Source organism: Oncorhynchus gorbuscha, linkage group LG07, assembly GCF_021184085.1.
Source record: "Oncorhynchus gorbuscha isolate QuinsamMale2020 ecotype Even-year linkage group LG07, OgorEven_v1.0, whole genome shotgun sequence".
Lineage (NCBI taxonomy): Eukaryota > Metazoa > Chordata > Actinopteri > Salmoniformes > Salmonidae > Oncorhynchus > Oncorhynchus gorbuscha.
Window position 1 is genome coordinate 40,781,298 of NC_060179.1, and position 13,505 is coordinate 40,794,802.

Consider the following 13,505-nt stretch of genomic DNA (forward strand, 5'->3'; position numbering starts at 1 on the left):
TGAAACCTTGAGACATCTTTGGAATTGTGTTGTGTGGCAAAATTGCACATTTTAGAGTGGCCTTTAATTGTACCAAGCACAAGGTGCACCTGTGTAATGATCATGCTCTTTTATCAGCATCTTGATATGCCACACATCTTAGGTGGATAGATTATCTTGGCAAAGGAGAAATGCACAGAAACAGGGATGGAAACAAATTTGTTCACTCAAAAATAACATTTTTTCATTATTTAACTCATGAAACAAGGGACCAACAGTTCAGTACATACAGTACAGTTCAAAGTTTGGACACACCTACTCATTCAAGGGTTTTTATTTTATTTTTACTATTATTCTACATTGTAGTGTGCAAAGCTGTAATCAAGGAAAGGGTGGCTATTATTATTCTACATTGTACATCAAAACTATGAAATAGCACATATGTAATCATGTAGTAAGCAAAAAAGTGTTATATGTATGATGCTTCAAATAGCCACCCTTTGAATTGATTACAGCTTTGCACACTCTTCGCATTCTCTCAACTAGCTTCACCTGGAATGCTTTTCCAACAATCGAAGGAGTTCCCACATATGCTGAGCATTTGTTGGCTGCTTTTCCTTCACTGCGGTCCAAATCATCCCAAACCATCTAAAATGGGTTGAGGTCTGACGCAGCACTCCATCACTCTCCTTCTTGGTCAAATAAACCTTACAGCCTGGAGGTGTGTTGGGTCATTGTCATGCTGTAACACAAATGATAGTCCAACTAAGCGCAAACCAGATGGGATGGTGTATCACTGCAGAATGCTGTGGTAGCCATGCTGGTTAAGTGTGCCATGAATTCTAAATAAATCACAGACAGTATCACCGGCAAAGCACCCCCACAACATCACACCTCCTCCTCCTCCAGGTGGGAACAACACATGCTGAGTTAATCCTTTCACCTACTCTGTGTCTCACATGGCGGTTGGAACCAAAAAACAAAACTGTGGACTCAGACCAAAAGACAGATTTCCACTGGTCTAATATCCATTGCTTGTGTTTCTTGGTCTCTTCTTATTATTGGTGTCCTTTGGTAGTGGTTCTATTGGAGTAACGACCATGAAGGCCAGATTCACACAATCTCCAATGAACAGTTGATGTTGAGATGTGTCTGTTAACTTCATGGTGACAGGGGGCAGTATTTTCACGTCCGGATGAAATGCATGCCCAAATTCAACTGCCTGCTACTCATCCCCAATATTAAAGAACTCTCAAGGTATTGCTCGCCTGAGGTAGAGTACCTTATGATAAACTGTAGACCGCACTATCTACCAAGAGAGTTCTCCTCTATTATTCGTAGCCATCTATTTACCACAACAGACTAATGCTGGCACTAAGACAGCACTCAACTAACTCTATAAGTCCATAAGAAAACAAGAAAATGCTCATGCAGAAGTGGCGCTCCTAGTGCCCGGGTACTTTAATGCAGGCAAACTTTAAATCCATTTAACCTAATTTCTACCAGCATGTCACATGTGCAACCAGAGGGGAAAAATTATAGACCACCTTTTACTCCACACACAGAGATGCATACAAAGCTCTCCCCCACCCTCCATTTGGCAAATCTGACCATAATTCTATCCTCCTGATTCCAGTTTATAACAAAAACTAAAACAGGAAGGAACATTCCAGTGACTGGAACATGTTCTAGGATTCATCCAATGGCATTGTCGAGTATACCACCTCAGTCATCGGATTCATCAATAAGTGCATAGACGACATCGTACCCACCGTGACCATACATACACATCCCAACCAGAAGCCATGGACTACAGGCAAAAATCAGCATCAAGCTACAGGTTAGAGCTGCCGCTTTCAATGAGTGGGACACTAATCCGGATGCTTATAAGAAATCCCGCTTTGCCCTCAGATGAACCATCACACAAGAAAAGAGTCAACACAGGATTAAGATTGAATCCTACTTCACCGGCTCAGACACTCGTCGGATGTGGCAGGGCTTAAAAACTATTACAGACGGCAAAGGGAAACCCAGACGCAAGTTGACCAGTGACGCGAGCATACCAGACGAGCTAAATGCCTTTTATGCTCACTTCGAGGCAAGCAACACACAAGACCACCAGCTGTTCTGGACGACTGTGTGATAATACTCTTGGTAGCCAATGTGAGCAAGACCTTTAAACAGCAACATTCAAAGCCGTGGGGCCAGACGGATTACAAGGGCGTCTACTCCAAGTATGTGCGGACCAACTGGCAAGTGTCTTCACTGACATTTTCAACCTCTCTCTGACCGAGTCTGTAATGCCTACATGTTTCAAGCAGACCACCATAGTCCCTGTGCCCAAGGAAGCGAAGGTAACCTGCCCAAATGTTTACCGCCCTGTTGTACTCTCGTCGGTAGCCATGAAGTGCTTTGAAAGGCTGGTCATGGATCACATCAATAGCATCCTCCCGGATAGCCTTTTGAGAATTTCAATAAGCATTTTTTACAGCTGGCCATGCTTTCAACCTGGCCACCCCTACCTTGGTCAACAGCCCTGCACTCCCCACAGCAACTTGCCCAGCCACCACCATTTCTCCTTCACCAAAATCCAGGTAGGTGATGTTCTGAAAGAGCTGCAAAATCTGGAACCCTACAAATCAGCAGGGCTAGACAATATGGACACAATATGGACACTCACATTTATAAAATTATCAGCGGAAATTGTTGCAACCCTTATTACTAGCCTGTTGAACCTCTCTGTCGTATAGTCTGAGATCCCCAAAGATTTGAAAGCTGACACATAACCTCCAGGCGAGCTTCAATGCCATACAACTCTCCTTCCGTGGCCTCCAACTGCTCTGAAATGCAAGTAAAACTAAATTCATGCTCTTCAATCGATCTCTGCCCGCACCTGCCCGCCAATCCAGCATCACTACTCTGGACGGTTCTGGACAACTACAAATACCTAGGTGTCTGGTTAGACTGTAAACTCTCCTTCTAGACTCACAGTAAGCATCTTCTAATCCAAAATTAAATCTAGAATTGGCTTCCTATTTAGCAACAAAGCATCCTTCACTTATGCTGCCAAACATACCCTCGTAAAAACTGACTATCCTGCCGATCCTTGACTTCTGCGATGTCATTTACAAAATAACATCCAATACTCTACTCAGCAAATAGGGTACAGTCTATCACAGGGACATCAGTTTGTCACCAAAGCTCCATATACTACCCACCACTACGACCTGTATGCTCTTGTTTGCTGGCCCTCACTTCATATTTGTCGCTAAACCCACTGGCTCCAGGTCATCTATAAGTCTTTGCTAGGTAAACCCCTGCCTTTTCTAAGTTCACTGGTCACCATAGCAGCACCCACCCGTTGACATCATTTGAGTCAAATGGAGGTGTACCTGTGGATGTATTTCCAGGCATATCTTCAAACTCAGTGCCTCTTTGCTTGACATCATGGGAAAATTTAAAGGAAATCAGAAACAAATGTGTAGTCCTCCACAAGTCTGGTTGATACTTGGGAACAATTTCCAATAGCCTGAAGGTACCATGTTCATCGGTACAAACAATAGTACGCAAGTATAAACACCATGGGACCACGCAGCCATCATACTGCTCAAGAAGGAGACACATTCTGTCTCCTAGAGATGAACGTACTTTGGTGCGAAAAGTGCAAATAAATCTCTGAACAACAGCAAAGGACCTTGTGAAGATGCTGGAGGAAACAGGTACAAAAGTATCTATTTCCACAGTAAAACGAGTGCTATATCAACATAACCTGAAAGGCCGCTCAGCAAGGATGAAGCCACAGCTCCAAAACTGCAATAAAAAAGCCAGGGGACTGCACATGGGGACAAAGATTGTACTTTTTGGAGAAATGTCCTCTGGTCTGATGAAACAAAAATAGAACTGTTTTGCCATAATGACCATCATTATGTTTGGAGGAAAAGGGGGGAGGATTGCAAGCCGAAGAACATCCCAACCATGAAGCACGGGGGTGGCAGCATCTCGACCCCGCCCTGTGCAACTGGGTACTGGACTTCCTCACGGGCCGCCCCCAGGTGGTGAGGGTAGGCAACAACATCTCCACTCCGCTGATCCTCAACACTGGGGCCCCACAAGGGTGCATTCTGAGCCCTCTCCTGTACTCCATGTTCACCCACGCACGCCTCCAACTCAATCATCAAGTTTGCGGACGACACAACGGTGGTTTGCTTGATTACCAACAACGACGAAGCGGCCTACAGGGAGGAGGTGAGGGACCTCGGAGTGTGGTGTCAGGGAAATAACCTCACACTCAACGTCAACAAAACTAAGCAGATGATTGTGGACTTCAGGAAACAGCAGAGGGAACACCCCCTATCCACATCGATGGAACAGTAGTGGAGAGGGTAGCAAGTTTTAAGTTCCTCGGCATACACATCACAGACAAACTGAATTGGTCCACCCACACAGACAGCATCGTGAAGAAGGCGCAGCAGCGCCACTTCAAGCTCAGGAGGCTGAAGTAATTCGGCTTGTCACCAAAAGCACTCACAAATTTCTACAGATGCACAATCGAGAGCATCCTGGCGGGCTGTATCATCGCCTGGTACGGCAACTGCTCCGCCCACAACCATAAGGCTCTCCAGAGGGTAGTGAGGTCTGCACAACGCATCACCGGGGGCAAACTACCTGCCCTCCAGGACACCTACACCACCCGATGTTACAGGAAGGCCATAAAGATCATCAAGGACAACAACCACCCGAGCCACTGCCTTTTCACCCCACTATCACCCAGAAGGCGAGGTCAGTACAGGTGCATCAAAGCTGGGACCGAGAGACTGAAAAACAGCTTCTATCTCAAGGCCATCAGACTACCTCTTAGGCCGCCCCATCCCGGATCCGGGATCGTGACTACAGCCTCAAGCTCATTACCATAACGCAAAATTAGCGATTTCTGAAAATTGCAAATGAAATGAAATAAATATGCCTGTCCTCAAGCTTATCCTTTTCTTAACAATCCTGTCGTCTCAGATTTTCAAAATATGCTTTAGAACCAGAGAAAATCAATAATTTGTGTAAGAGTGGTGATAGCTAGCTTAGCATTTAGCATTAGCATTTAGCACGCAACATATTCACAAAAACCAGCAAAGGGATCAAATAAAATAATTTACCTTTGAAGAACTTCAGATGTTTCAATGAGGAGACTCTCAGTTACATAGCAGATGTCCAGTTTTTCCTGAAAGATGCTTGTGTAGGACACAACGTTCCGTTTTGTTACTATGCATTTGGCTACCGAAACTAACCGAAAATTCAGTCACCTCCGAATTAACTCCATAATATCGACTGAAACATGGAAAACGTTGTTTGAATCAATCCTCAAGGTGTTTTGTCATATATCTCTTCATTGAAATGCCTTCCCTGGAAGCGTACATTCTTCTCTGATTCGGATGGAAAAATACTGGTACCTGACTTTTGCGCACCAATTTCCACGCAGACACCGTGCGGGACACTTGGTAATTGTAGGCTCTTATGGTCAATCTTCCAATGATATGCCTACAAATACATCACAATGCTGCAGACACCTGGGGGAAACGATAGGAAGTGTCCGTTCATTCCTGTCGCATTCACAGCCATATAAGGAGATCATGGAAAACGTGCCTCCAGAAATCCTGTTGATTTCCTGGTCACTCAAACATCTTGGTTTTGCCTGTAGATTTTGTTCTATGGCACTCACAGTGAAAATCTTTGCAGTTCTGGAAACGTCAGAGTGTCTTCTTTCCAAAACTATCAATTCCAAGCATAGTCGAGCATCTTTTCGTGACAAAATATTGCGCTTAAAACGGGCACGTCTTTTTATCCAAAAATGAAATACTGCCCCTAGAGTCTTAACAGGTTTTAAACAGCCACCACTAACATTGAGTGACTGCTGCCAACACACTGACTAAACTCCAGCAACTTTAATAATGGGAATTGATGGGAAATTATGTAAAATATATCAGTAGCCACTTTAAACAATGCTACCTAATATAATGTTACATACCCTACATTATTCATCTCATATGTATACGTATATACTGTACTCTATATCATCTACTGCATCTTTATGTAATACATGTATCACTAGCCACTTTAACTATGCCACTTTGTTTACATACTCATCTCATATGTATATATGTATATATACCATCTACTGCATCTTGCCTATGCCGCTCTGTACCATCACTCATTCATATATCTTTATGTACATATTCTTTATCCCCTTACACTTGTGTGTATAAGACAGTAGTGTCACGAGTCCGACCGAGGGTGGTTCCCCTTCCCGGGCGGGTGGCGCTCGGCGGTCGTCATCACCGGCCTATTAGCTGCCACTGATTGTTTTTCCTCCCCCTCCTTGTATGTTTAGTGGTAGCACCTGTTTATGTTTAATTAGTTTGTCTTTATTAGACAGCCGGCCCGCCTGGTTGTTGTGCGGGATTATTTTATTGTAAACCTTCGGCTCTGTTGTAGAGGTACGTGCTTAGTCGTGATTTTTCCTATTTGTACTTTTTCCCCTGTGTTTGGAAACGTTACTTTTGTGTGCACCCTGTGGTGCGTTTGGTGCTAGTAAAGACGCACAGCATTGAACTCTGTCTCCTGCATTTGACTCCACACCCACGACACCCGGAGCGTTACAGAATCCCGCACCTATCAAATTGATGGAGTCAGCAGGAGCAGCAGCCGGCCCTCTCCCTTCGATGGAGGAGAGGGTTCTCCACCACACCACCGTCCTCCATCGGATCGGATCCGCGATGGATCAGGTGATGGAGAGAATGGAAAGATGGGAGAGGAGTGGTCTCCTCTCTCCACCTTCGGCACCCACGGTTCCGGACTCCCCATCTCCCAACTCCAGCACCCTCCGTCTGACGCTACCGAGGGCTTATGATGGAGCGGCGGCAGGTTGCCAGGGGTTTCTGCTTCAGCTGGAGCTATACCTGGCCACCATCAGACCCACTCCCTCAGGAGCAGAGAGGGTGAGTGTCCTCATCTCCTGCCTCACGGGTCGTGCTCTGGAGTGGGCGAACGCAGTCTGGAATGGCCCAGACTCAGCGCGGGAGCACTACACAGAGTTTTCCTGCCGCTTCCGTGCCGTGTTTGACCACCCTCTAGACGGCCGAGCGGTGGGAGAACGATTATTTCATCTCAGGCAGGAGAAGAGGAGCGCCCAGGATTACGCGCTGGAGTTCCGGACCCTGGCAGCCGGATCTGGGTGGAACGACAGGGCCCTTATGGACCACTACAGGTGTAGTCTCCGAGAGGACGTCCGCCGGGAGTTAGCGTGTCGGGACACCACTCTGTCACTGGATCAGCTGATCGACATGTCCATTCGTCTGGATAATCTGCTGGCTGCCCGCGGGCGTTCAGAGAGGGTTCTGTGCGTTCCACCACCCAGCCCCTCCGCTCCCATTCCCATGGAGTTGGGAGGGGCTACGCCGAGGGGTACCGGAGGAGGTGGCCTTCCCTGCACCAACTGTGGTCGGCGAGGGCACACGTCTGATCGGTGCTGGGGGGGTCCGTCTGGGAGTAGAGATGGCAGGCGGAACGCTTCTCGGTCACCCCAGGTGAGTCGGCATCAAACTCACCCAGAACCCCTTGTTGGCCAAATGTTTGTCTTAATCTCTTTCCTTCACTTTTTTCCCTCTTCCCAGCATAGGGCGCTAGTCGATTCAGGCGCAGCTGGGAACTTTATGGATCGCGGACTCGCCCTTAGGTTAGGGGTTCCGCTGGTGCCGATAGATTCTCCTTTCCCCGTGCACTCCCTAGATAGCCGGCCATTAGGGTCAGGGATGATCAGGGAGACCACAGTCTCACTGGACATGGTGACGCAGGGGAATCATAGGGAGCGTATCAGTTTTTTTATTATTGATTCGCCTGCGTTTCCAGTGGTGCTGGGGATTCCCTGGTTGGCCCGGCACAATCCTAAAATTTCATGGAGACAGGGGGTTCTCCAGGGGTGGTCAGAGGAGTGTTCTGGAAGGTGTTTGGGAGTTTCCATCGGTGCCACGTCGGTGGAGAGTCCAGACCAGGGTTCCACGGTGTGCATTCCCCCCGAGTATGCCGATTTGGCAATCGCTTTCAGTAAAGTGAAAGCGACTAAATTACCACCTTATCGACCGGGAAGGGATTGTACGATAGATCTCCAGGTAGACGCTGCGCTTCCCAAGAGTCATGTGTACCCGCTGTCCCAGGAGGAAACGTTGGCAATGGAGACATATGTCACGGAGTCGCTGGGACAGGGGTACATTCGGCCCTCCATTTCACCCGTCTCCTCGAGTTTCTTTTTTGTGAGGAAAAAGGAGGGAGCTTTGCGTCCGTGTATCGATTATAGAGGTCTAAACGCTATCACAGTGGGGTATAGTTACCCTCTACCTCTCATCGCTACGGCGGTGGAATCGTTCCACGGAGCGCAGTTCTTCACAAAACTGGACCTCAGGAGCGCGTATAGTCTGGTGCATATTCGGAAGGGAGACAAGTGGAAAACCGCATTTAGTACTACATCCGGCCACTATGAGTACCTCGTCATGCCGTATGGGTTAAAGAATGCTCCAGCCGTTTTCCAATCCTTTGTAGACGAGATTCTCAGGGACCTGTGCGGGCAGGGAGTGGTTGTTTATATCGATGACATTCTGATCTACTCTGCCACTCACACCGCGCATGTGTCTCTGGTGCGCAAAGTGCTTGGTAGACTGCTGGAGCATGACCTATACGTCAAGGCTGAGAAATGCGTGTTCTCTAAACGAGCCGTCTCTTTTCTGGGATATCGCATTTCCACCTCGGGGGTGGTGATGGAGGGGGACCGCATTAGGGCCGTGCGTAATTGGCCGACTCCAACCACGGTAAAGGAGGTGCAGCGGTTTTGGGGTTTTGCCAACTACTACAGGAGGTTTATCCGGGGTTTTGGCCAGGTAGCGGCTCCCATTGCCTCACTGCTGAAGGGGGGCCCGGTGCGGTTGCAGTGTGGTCAGCAGAGGCGGACAGAGCATTCAACAGGTTGAAGGCGCTGTTCACTGATGCGCCCGTGTTGGCGCATCCGGACCCCTCTCTAGCATTCATAGTGGAGGTGGACGCGTCCGAGGCTGGGGTGTGTGCCGTGCTATCACAGCGCTCGGGTACGCCACCAAAACTCCGCCCCTGCGCTTTCTTCTCAAGGAAGCTCAGCCCAGCGGAGCGTAACTATGATGTGGGGGACCGGGAGTTGCTAGCGGTGGTTAGAGCTCTGAAGGTGTGGAGACACTGGCTTGAGGGGGCTAAGCACCCTTTTCTCATCTGGACCGACCACCAGAATCTGGAGTATATTCGGGCAGCTAGGAGACTTAACCCACGTCAGGCAAGGTGGGCCATGTTCTTCACCCGGTTCCGGTTTACTTTGTCTTGTAGACCGGGCTCCCAGAACGTGAAGGCAGACGCACTGTCCCGCCTTTATGACACCGAGGAGGGGTCCACCGAACCTACTCCCATCCTTCCCGCCTCTAAGCTGGTAGCCCCAGTGGTATGGGAGGTGGACTCGGACATCGAGCGGGCGTTACGGGCTGAACCCGCGCCTCCTCAGTGTCCAGCGGGGCGAAGGTACGTGCCGCTTGGTGTTCGGGACAAACTGATTCGGTGGGCTCACGTCCTACCCTCCTCGGGTCACCCTGGGGTGACGAGGACAGTGGGGAGCCTTCAGGGGAGGTATTGGTGGCCTACGTTGGTTAAGGACGTTAAGGGTTATGTCTCCTCTTGCTCAGTGTGCGCTCAGAGTAAGGCTCCTAGGCACCTTCCTAGAGGGAAGCTACAACCCCTCCCCGTTCCACAGTGGCCATGGTCACATCTGTCCATAGATTTCCTGACCGATCTCCCGCCGTCTCAGGGGAACACCGCGGTTCTAGTGATTGTGGATCGGTTTTCTAAGTCCTGCCGTCTCCTCCTGTTGCCCGGTATCCCTACAGCCCTGCAGACTGCGGAGGCATTATTTACCCATGTCTTTCGGCACTACGGGGTGCCGGAGGACATCGTTTCTGATCGGGGCCCCCAATTCACGTCTCGGGTATGGAGAGCGTTCATGGAACGCTTGGGGGTCTCTGTCAGCCTGACCTCCGGTTATCACCCCGAGAGTAATGGGCAGGTGGAGAGATTGAACCAGGAGGTGGGTAGGTTTCTGCGGTCGTATTGCCAGGATCGGCCAGGGGAGTGGGCACGATACATTCCCTGGGCTGAAATGGCTCAGAACTCACTACGCCCATCTCCTCTACTAACGTGTCCCCTTTTCAGTGTGTGTTGGGGTACCAGCCGGTCCTGGCACCATGGCATCAGAGCCAGACCGAGGCTCCTGCGGTGGAGGAATGGGTACAGCGCTCCAAGGAGACCTGGAGGGCCGTCCAGGAATCTCTACGACAAGCGAGTGGACGGCAGAAGAGGAGTGCTGACCGCCACCGCAGTGAGGCCCCCGTGTTTGTACCGGGGGACAGGGTCTGGCTCTCGACCCGAAACCTACCTCTCCGCTTGCCCTGCCGGAAGCTGGGTCCGCAGTGTGTAGGGCCCTTTAAAGTCCTGAGGAGAATAAACGAGGTGTGTTATCGATTACAACTCCCTTCTTATTATCGTATTAACCCCTCGTTTCATGTGTCTCTCCTCAGGCCGGTGGTAGCTGGTCCCCTGCAGGACAGTGAGGTACCAGAGGTCCCTCCCCCCCCTCTGGACATCGAGGGGACCCCGGCGTACACGATCCGGGCCATTCTGGACTCAAGACGCCGGGTGAGGGGCCTGCAGTACCTCGTGGACTGGGAGGGGGTACGGTCCGGAGGAGAGGTGCTGGGTACCGGTGGGGGACATCTTGGATCCATCCATGTTGAGGGATTTCCATCGCCTCCATCCGGATCGCCCTGCACCTCGTCCTCCGGGGCGACCTCGAGGCCGGTGTCGGCGCGCTGCGGGAGCCGCGCGTCAGAGGGGGGGTACTGTCACGAGTCCGACCGAGGGTGGTTCCCCTTCCCGGGCGGGTGGCGCTCGGCGGTCGTCATCACCGGCCTATTAGCTGCCACTGATTGTTTTTCCTCCCCCCTCCTTGTATGTTTAGTGGTAGCACCTGTTTATGTTTAATTAGTTTGTCTTTATTAGACAGCCGGCCCGCCTGGTTGTTGTGCGGGATTATTTTATTGTAAACCTTCGGCTCTGTTGTAGAGGTACGTGCTTAGTCGTGATTTTTCCTATTTGTACTTTTTCCCCTGTGTTTGGGAACGTTACTTTTGTGTGCACCCTGTGGTGCGTTTGGTGCTAGTAAAGACGCACAGCATTGAACTCTGTCTCCTGCATTTGACTCCACACCCACGACACCCGGAGCGTTACAAGTAGTTTTGGAATTGTTAGTTCGATTACTTGTTGGTTATTACTGCATTGTTGGAACTGGCTCTGTAGCACAGTTGGTAGAGCATGGCGCTTGTAACGCCAGGGTAGTGGGTTCGATCCCCGGGACCACCCATACGTAGAATGTATGCACACATGACTGTAAGTCGCTTTGGATAAAAGCGTCTGCTAAATGGCATATATTATATTATTATTATTATTATTATAACTAGAAGCACAAGCATTTCGCTACACTCGCATTAACATCTGCTAACCATGTGTATGTGACGAATAAAATTTGATTTGATTGTGTTGTGGGGCTGCTTTGCTGGAGGCCGGACTGGTGCACTGGTGCCCCAAGCCGTAAGACTGCTGAACAATTGATCAAATGGCCACCTGGACTATTTGCATTGACACCGCCCCATTTATTTTTACACTCCTGCCACTCGCTGGTTATTTTCTATGCATTGTCACTTTACCCTTACCAACATGTACACAGGACCTTGACTTACTTGAATATAGGTACCCCCTGCATATAGCCTCGGTATTGTTATTTATTGTGTTACTTTTTATTATTTTTTACAAGAGTTTATTTGGTAAATCATTAATTAACTCTTCTTGAACTGCACTGTTGGTTAAGGGTTTCAGTAAGTAAGCATTTGACGGTAAGGTAAGGTCTACACGTTGATTTTGGCGCAAATAACATTTGATTTGATTGTTAGAGCCTGTAGACCAGGCAACATTAGTGTAGTGTATTGCTGCCTTACGTTGACAGGCAAGCCAGCAGTGCGATGCAGGGTGGTATTCTGCTGCCAGTACAGAGATACACAGAGAGAGGAAAGACTAGAAAATATAGATTGGAAGGCTGGATGCTGGAGGTGGTTCTGCCAAGAGGGTTTTCTATGGGATGTGTCCTGTTCTTCACAGAACTACAGCTAATCAAGCAACTCTTACAAGCAGATTAGCCTCCCCGCTTCCAAGTATCATACTTAGCCTACACTCTGAAGGCTGTACCAAGGAGCTCATGTCAATCAGTCTACTTCTATTGAGCAAAAGCATCTACACCACATCAATGCAAATCTCCCATTGCATTAGCCAAAGATTTGTGCAATATATTTTCTTTAGGGCAAGGATGTGAAAAGCTATTAAAAAAAATAAATGCCTGCGATGCAGTCAAATACAACAGCTTTTATGTAAATGTCAGGGTACTTGTATGTACTGTAGGTAAAAACAGTATTTTTGTATACGTTGGCATATATTTGCCTGTTTGCAAGAAAATCTGCATACAAACAAACAAGTTCTGCTCCTCTTTGAATTTGATTCATCCAGAGTGTGAGATTCAGTATGTGTGTGTGTGTGTTTACTGTATCCATGTGTGTATACTTACTGTATCTGTGTGTGTGTGTGTGTGTGTGTGTGTGTGTGTGTGTGTGTGTGTGTGTGTGTGTGTGTGTGTGTGTGTGTGTGTGTGTGTGTGTGTGTGTGTGTGTGTGTGTGTGTGTGTGTGTGTGTGTGTGTGTGTGTGTGTGTGTGTGTGTGTGTGTGTGTGTGTGTGTGTATTTGACCTCTATATGTATGCATGTGTGTCAGCACCTGTTGTCACACCCCGTTCTGTTTCACCTGTTCCTGTGAAGTTTCCTGTCTCTCTGTGCCAGTTCGTCTTGTATGTTTAGTCAAGTCAACAAGCGTATTTTTCCCGTACTCCTTTTGCTATTCTCTCTTTTCTAGTCCTCCTGGTTTTGGCCCTTGCCTGTTTCTGGACTCCAGCCTGGTTTCCAGCCTGCCTGACCATTCTGCCTGCCTCTTCACCACGAGCCTGTCTGCCACTCTGTACCTCCTGGACTCTGATCTGGTTTTGACCTTTTTGCCTGTCCACAACCATTCTCTTGCCTACTCCTTTGGATTATTAAACATTGTGAGACTCCTGCCATCTGCCTCCTGTGTCTGCATCTGGGTCTCGCCTTGTGCCTCGATACCCGTATGGTTTACCATCAGCGTAACTCACACTGACATATCTCATGTTCTCTTTGCACAATTGAAGCAGATTTCATTTATTCCCAATGCCTCCTTCCTCTCCTTCTCTGTCACCCTGACGTTGCCACAAAAAATACTATGTAACTATATGTAAATGCTTATGTTACAGAGGTGTCTGCTCATACCGCACAGTTCACTGTAACTACTTTTCCTCTCTG